The sequence below is a fragment of the Benincasa hispida genome, chromosome 12, assembly GCF_009727055.1.
Source record: "Benincasa hispida cultivar B227 chromosome 12, ASM972705v1, whole genome shotgun sequence".
NCBI classification, from domain to species: domain Eukaryota; kingdom Viridiplantae; phylum Streptophyta; class Magnoliopsida; order Cucurbitales; family Cucurbitaceae; genus Benincasa; species Benincasa hispida.
Genome location: NC_052360.1, coordinates 22,763,372 through 22,771,196, shown reverse-complemented (window position 1 = coordinate 22,771,196; position 7,825 = coordinate 22,763,372). Strand labels below are relative to the sequence as shown.

At 33.4% G+C, this 7,825-nt stretch overlaps 1 long non-coding RNA gene across 6 annotated transcripts; it reads left to right on the top strand.

The window, feature by feature from the left end:
* The first annotated feature begins 337 nt into the window (after window positions 1–337).
* LOC120092765 lies at window positions 338–4,084 on the top strand. 6 transcript variants are annotated; one of them, XR_005486150.1, is made up of 5 exons: window positions 338–591; window positions 2,474–2,662; window positions 3,271–3,384; window positions 3,492–3,748; window positions 3,856–4,084. It is a non-coding gene; the product is annotated as an uncharacterized LOC120092765 (long non-coding RNA). The 6 variants fall into 6 exon arrangements; XR_005486152.1 differs by having other exon boundaries at window positions 3,266–3,384; XR_005486148.1 differs by lacking the exon at window positions 2,474–2,662.
* Window positions 4,085–7,825: the final 3,741 nt, after the last annotated feature.

The window sequence follows — 7,825 nt, the reverse complement described above, 5'->3', positions numbered from 1 at the left end:
TTATGCTATTTACATACCTTTTTTGAGACTATGTTCCTACAAAACACCAATGAAACTACGTTCAAGAAAAGTCCGTTCCGTTCTGAAAACTCCCTTCAAATGAAGTTTAGATTTTAAAGAATTCACACTAAATGTTTGATGTGTGTTAACGATTTTAAGTTCTAGACAAATGATTTTGTGAAAATTGTATAGTGAGAGCAAGAACCATGTAGCGAGAGCGAGACAATTCTTGTAATCTCATATCGTCATAACGTCAGTAGAAGGTCAATTGACAGTTTTTTTAAAAAACCTGGTCATTTGATATTATGGGCCCAAATATCAGCTCATTAGCCTAAATTTCCGAAATTTTAAACCTCACTTCCGGAAATCGACCCTTCGAAATCTGGGATGCCATCCCTGCCGGCGGCCCCTTCCCGGGATGGTTCCATACTAAAAAAGAATGAAAAAACGCCATACGCCGAACCCTAAACACTCATTTCCTCGCTTCTTTCTAATCTATTCTTCTTCAACCACAAAACCCCTTCCGTCTACACTGAAGAATTTTCTCTCTTCGCCGTCGTTGCTTCCAGAATAATCGCTCCCTTCTCTCTGGTGAGAATCCCTCATTCTGTTGCTTCTCCTTATTTCCTAATTTGTGGGGTTTATCTCTGTGGGTGGGGGTAATGTACTCTGTATCTTCTTACATTTCATATTTGTGGGGTTTAATCTCCCACTTTTGGCTTCCTCTTTCTTAGTTTTAGAGAGCTTAATGGTGGGATTTGAACTTTCAGTTCCTAGATAGACACTTGAGATGATTGTTACACATGACCACTTAAATTTGCTTATTCGTTTATTAGTTTTCTTGTACTTGATCTGTTTCTTTTTGCTTAAGATATTTTGAAGACTTACATTTTTTCCTATGGAAGATGCTTGGCTTATTACTTTTGTGTTCTTTTGTTAAAACTGCTCTTTGGGCCTCCCTCACGCACTGTATACCTAATGTTAGATTGACTCAACTTGACTCATTGGATCTTGAAGCTTGAGAGTTGTGGTCGTTTTTCCTTCAAGTCTCTGTACTTTAAGGTTATTTCCATTCATATATCGACTGCACAAAAATCTTTACACAAAGATTTGGAAATTGTCCTACCCAAAGAGAATTAAATTTCTCATTTGGGAAATTGTCCATTCTTGTCTTAACACCACCGATAGACTCCAAAAGCATTGCCCTTGGTTCTGTTTTATCTCCATCATGGTGCTGTTTATGCCAAAGTGATAATGAAACTCACAACCATTTGTTTATTAATTGTCCCTTTGTGGCCAGCTTATGGGCTGAAGTTTTAGAATCATTCAATTGGACCATTGTCACTCCAAATGATTCAAAGAGTTGGATTAGTATGCTTATCTCAGACCATTAATTCAAGAGTACCAAAGAGATTATATGTACCAACATTGTTGCTGCTATTTTATGGAAAATATGGGAGGAAAGAAATGTTGGGATTTCAACGAAAAAGCCAAATTACTGAAGAAGTCCTCCAATAAGTTGTTTTCAATGCTTTCTTGTAGGGGTGGCCATTCAAACCGCAAAAATCGAACCGTTTCTAAAAACCAAACCGAAAACTCAATGGAACCGAAAAAAATGTGGTTTGGACCGGTATGAAGAAATTTTGAAACCGAATTAATTTGGTCGTTTCGGTTTCAATTTCAAAAACCGAATTTGAAACCGACACCGAACCCGTTATATATATTATATAATAATATAAATTAAAAAAAAAGTTAACCGAACCGTTTTTAACTTAATGAACAAAACCGAATTTAAAACCGAACCGAACCGAACCGTTTTTTAATTTAAAAAAATATAATATAGATTTTTAAAATACCAAAACCGAAATTTAAAAACGAAGCGAACCAGATATATGCGATTCTGTTCGGTTTGAACCAATAAATTGGTTCGGTTCGGTTTTCACATATTAGAAATTTGTTTGGTTCGGTTTGACCACCAAAGCGAACCGAACCGGACTGTTTCTGCGCCTAGTTTCTTGTGATGTAAAATCTTTTACAGCACTACAAAGCAGTAGTTTCATTTTTTCTTGTCAACAACTGAAAACATCTTTTGTATTCCCTGTAACATGAGATCTTTTGTACACCTTGGATATTTTCATTCTATCAATGAAATTGTTTTCTTATCCAAAAAAAAAAAAAATTTGATTTATTAGTTATTTTTGTGGTTTCCTTGGATCAAGGGCCTATTTGAAATTGGGTTAGCTCGGTATGGTTTGTATTTCCTTGTCCCTATAACGTGAGATCCTTTTGTACATCTGGATTTATTATGCCTTCATGTAAAACTGCTGTTAAGGAGTGTAAAAAACTTTATTTAGAGGAGAAGGACGAATTGAAAAGAATGTTAGTAGAAAATGGGGGAAGAGTTTGTTTAGAAATGGAAATTTGGACGACAATCCATAAGGTGAATGTGAATAATGTGGTCTTTATTGTGCAGTTCACTGATGATAATTGGAAATTATGAAAAAGGATTTTGAATGTTTCTTTGATTCCAAGTGCCGTAGAAGATACCATTGATGGGAATACCATGGATCATAAAAAAGATACCATTGAAGGCTATACCATTGAAGGAGATATAGTTGGACAAATGATTGAAACATGTCTATTGGATTGGGGAATTGAGAAGGTATTTACCATGACTAATACTAGAGATAATGCAAACTATAATAATAGAGCTCTTGCATACTTGGTAGAGATAATTAGAAAATTGGAGTGAGATTGTATTGCTTGATTGAGCAAGATAACAAGAATAATTAGAGGTGGGTTGTAATAGTGATGAACTTTTCCACTTTCACCACTCTTCCAAGATTCTTTCCTTTTCTGTTTTTACTATTTTATATGTTTTTTTCTTTTCACTATCTTATATATTGTTATTATAGATGAGGTTGGTCAAGAAAATTGTATTGAGCTTCTTTGTGTAACTCCCAAATTTCTTGTCCTCCCAAGTCAACTCTCATAGCATACAACATCCATATATAAATTACTTTTTGTTTCTTAATAATTTCAAACTGATCTTTTTGTTTCTTAATAATTTCAAACTGATCTTTTTGTTTCTTATATATTTATTGTTTTACATAAGTAGAAACATTTAAACCCCCATTGACCAAAAAGAGAGAAAGAGAATTAAACAGATATATACTATACTACACATACAATAACATAATAAATATGAACCTAATTTGTGTAAGGCCGATGGAGCTAATTGTATGTTGGGATTTCAATTGCATAGCATAGACTTGGAGGCGTATAATTCTAAAGCAGCAACACCAACCAAAGCAAAGAAAATGGTGTACACATAAATTTTCCTCTCTCCTCTCCTTCTAAATGCTGAATTTGAGTTTATTATGGGTATGAGTTCCTCCTCTAAGTGGAATCCATTGTTGGATTGATCATCACCTGCCTCCATTATTGATTGATCTATATTGTTGTCAGCAGTTTCTCTTTTGATTGTCCAGATTTGTCGATGAAGTTGTGCATGTGTTTGGAGAATGAGATTGAGCTGGTGCTCTGTTCGGTAGAGCATGAGCGCTGCATCAACAAAAAGGAACATGTAAACGAGGCTGCATAAACAGCTTAGAGTAAGAATCACCCAAAAGTTGCCATTGTTGCAACTGAGGGAGGAAGGAGCATTAGTTTTCTGGGAGATGATGAAGAAGAAGACACGTTCCCAAACGAAATAAGCCGCAATGACGGTGTGTAATTTGGTGTCGTAGTAAGTCATTCTTGCCTCTTGCTTCTCACTCATCTCTTTTAATTCTTCCATTCTCTTCTCCAAGTACTCTTGACCTTTAACAAATTCCATTATTCTTCTTGCAACAGGAGATTTCTAAGTTGGTCAATCCATAGACAAAGAACCCTTATATATATTATGTGTAGATGTGGGCTTAAATCACCCTTGTACTTGTATAGATTTCCTCCAGTTATTTCTGTAATATTCCAATGATAGGTGCATTAATTCTTTTTAAATAATCTTTTGTTTATATCATCACAATGACATTTTGCCACTTTTAATTTGATTTGCAATTTGGAGATTGGATTATTTTATTGAGATAATTAATTTGATTTCTGGATGGAAGATTTAAAATATTTTGGAAAAGTTGTGAGTTATTAAATTTGAATTTATTCGGGAAGAGATTTTATTGGGTTTTATTTGGTTTTGTTTTTATTTGGATGAGATTTAAGGATAGATTTTGGATTTACACAAAACCCTTATCACTTAGTTTTCGACTTTTCGGAAATATATTAGCTGATGAATTAGTAGTTGTTCTTGTTTCTTTAGTACCTTTAGTAGTTCCTATACCAGTTAATGTTCCTTGGATTATTTACAAGTGGTATTCAAGCTCTTATTTTTGCAATTTTAGCTGTAGCTTATATAGGCGAATCTATGGAGGGTCATCATTGATTAGTTTTCTAATTTATTTATTTTATTATTATTTTTTTTTAAACTTAGATCAAGGCAATGTATACATGTCTCGAGAATAAAAGAATGTGGAATTTGGAATTTAGACGGGAAAAGGAAAGTGGTCTTAAATATCATATATTTTTATAGGTAGAGGGAAAAAAAAAAAAAAGAGAGAAGGAAAAGTAAAACTCCCTCTCTTCTTCGACATATATTTTTACAGTTGCAATAGTTCAATAGCACCCAAACCAAATGTTTGCCAACGTGTAGCCTACAAGCACGATAGCAAAATTGATGTCTGCTATTAAAAGAAGCAATAAACATGATAATATATTTTATTAAATAACATTATTCTTTTAACTCAAAGGTTATGGAACCTTAACTTCAGATCTGGGATGCCAAAACTCTTTAATCTGAACTAAACTTTACAAATGTGTTCTTTCTTCCTAAAACTATATTATAATTACAATTTTACTCTTATAAAAGTCCTAATTTAGATTTTCTATGTCAAATGAGTTTATCTTAACGATAATTGATATGCACATTTCCTTCAAAGATTCAATCCTCATCTTCATAATTATTGTACTCAATAATAAAAAATATAAAAAAAGAATTATAAATAATTGATATAATAGAGGCATCATTCATTTGGGAATCCAAACAGGCAATGAAGATGAAAGTTCAAAGGTCATCCATTGAAATGGACGTCATTTTCCTATACGATTTTTTTATATTATGATTATGTATTTATTTATTTTTTTTTCAATTTCAATACAAATGGCCCAAGTGGGATTGGGCGTAAGTTAATATTTTATAATTGAATATTCTATTGAATGTGATATCTTAGTGGTTAATATATCTCTATCCAACACCTCATTTTACTCTCCCCTTCCCTCAAAAGCAAAAAGAAAAAATATAGAAAAAAGAAAAAGAACATACATGGAGAATGTGGTAACCTGCCATTTAAAAAAAAACGAAATTTAGATTATATATATATAGAAAAAGAATTTTTTTTAATGTTTATATATAAAGATAGATTATTATTTATAATTGGATACTTTTCTATATTTGACTTTTAAATCCGCCGAGTAAGCAGGGCATTACATTCTGTACCCACATTGGGCCAATGTGGTATAGAGTATGCTATGTGGATCCATAGACTTAGACTATATTTTTATTAGGACTTTTCACTTCCTATCCAACGACTCATTTTACTCTTCCCTCCCCTCAAAAGCAAAAAGAAAAATATTTATGTTGAGTGGTCACTAAAGTAAGGTATTTGGTGTAGTACTGTCAAAAGAAGACAAGGGAGGATATATTTTTTGAAAAATCTAGAAAAAGACATCCGCATCATATTTCTTGTTATTGTTTTTAAATAACTTTATTCGGGTTCACAACTATGGCCAGAAAAGTATAGCCAGGAAGTTTCTTGTTATTGTTTTTAAATAACTTTAATAATGCGGGGATGTAATAGTTGGCCATAGTGATGATGATGAAGGGGCGGGGGGCAAGGAAGTAGTAATGGGGAACTAAGCCAAGAGATATTGATAATATAGTTGGGAATAGTCGGGAGATAATATAGTGGAAGGTTTTGGTTATTGTTTTTAAATAACTCTAAGCAATTGATATTAGATACATGTTAGGAACTTCATGGAAACTTCAACTCTTCACCCCCCAAAAAAAACAAGTTATTGGATTTAGTCTTTACAAGTGCAATTTGCAAATTCAATAACAATTTTATTGAATAAATGTCGAATAACATCTTTACTGATAATAGAATATGTTTAACTTTACAAACTGCGAGTAAATTAATGAGTAATAATAGTTATAATAACTAAATTATTACAAAACGGGTCAAAATCTGCCCCAAAAGTGTTTTGGAACTACACGAACCAACCTGAACCGGACCCAAACCGCCCGAATCGGACTTCCAGACCTTCAAAAGATGCTGAATCTGATCAAGGGTGGCTGAACCGGACCGAAATCCTTGAAAATTGGTCGAACCAGACCTCCCCCACATGAATTGGCTCATGAACGTGCACGTTTTTGGGCAAGGAAGAACAACGTCATGAAACTTCATTCTAGTGTTGCAATGCCTCGGGCTCCAAGATGAACAACGTCAGGATGCTCTCTAAATAGCATCGTGACACTGTGAGGGCAGTAATTCCATCCAAAATTCTGCTACGAACCTTGCTTACTTCAAGCTTCAATTACAACCTAATTTCGACTCTATTGACTCCAAATAAATTACAAATTCTAGAGCACACATATAAGTTCATCAAACAAGAGACAATTACAAATTAACTTAGGAGTAAAAAAGAAATCTAATGCCAAAGTTGATTAAAGCACCATATCAGTCCCAAACATGCAATCATATAAATTCACCCACCAAACTCAAATTAACGTTAATTAAGTGCTTAAATCACACTCTGATATCAATTGATAAAAGGTAGAAGGACCGATTTCATCAACAACTCTTGTTGATGGACCTGCTCGATCAACAACTCTTGTTGATTTATCTATAGTCTCTCTGGACAACTATAGTAGGGAGTTTGTTGGGTTGTATGTCCTAAAACTCGCAGTTTGTAAAGTTAAACATATTATATTTATTTAATAAAGTTGTTATTGAATTTGTTGTGCCAACCCTCACCTATGCAAATCTAAAGATAATCTCGAATAAATAGGAGTTCATAGTTAGCTCAGGATTAAGATCGAGTTACCTAGGTCATTTATGCGAAATAGTCAATCTTAAACAGTAAACAACGTTATAAAGTAAGAGTGACTTATTTCTTGGTCCGATCTTATGCAAACTCATTGCATAGAACGCCCCCACTCCTCATGTCAGTGTATGAACGAATCAGGATCACTTTGTTTGTAGCACTTTACAACAAATTGTAACAACTACAGAGCGGGCCACATTCAATAGTGTTACTAGAATAAGATACCCAACCTTATTCATATAGTATAGACCGTTTTGGCTATTTACTCGAACTTGATCCATCTTTATGTCTCCACATAAAATTCAAGTATTCATATATATCCATGGATCTTAGTTTATTGGATTTAGTCTTTACGAGTGTGATTTACGAATTCAATGACAACTTTATTGAATAAATGTCAAATGACATCTTTATTGAAAAATAGAATATGTTAACTTTACAAACTGCGAGTTTTAAGAAATACAACCCAAAAAACTCTCACTTGAACTAAAACTCCAGTAGATATTTATATACAAATATATACAATGTTGAGTTCATGAGAGAATAAATACGATAAACTAGGGCATTAGATACCCATTATTTCTCCCACTTGCCCTAGTTCTAAATATCTCGTAGACCTAGTCCCACTATGTAAACCACGAACCGTAGTTTCTCTACTTAAGTGTTATAA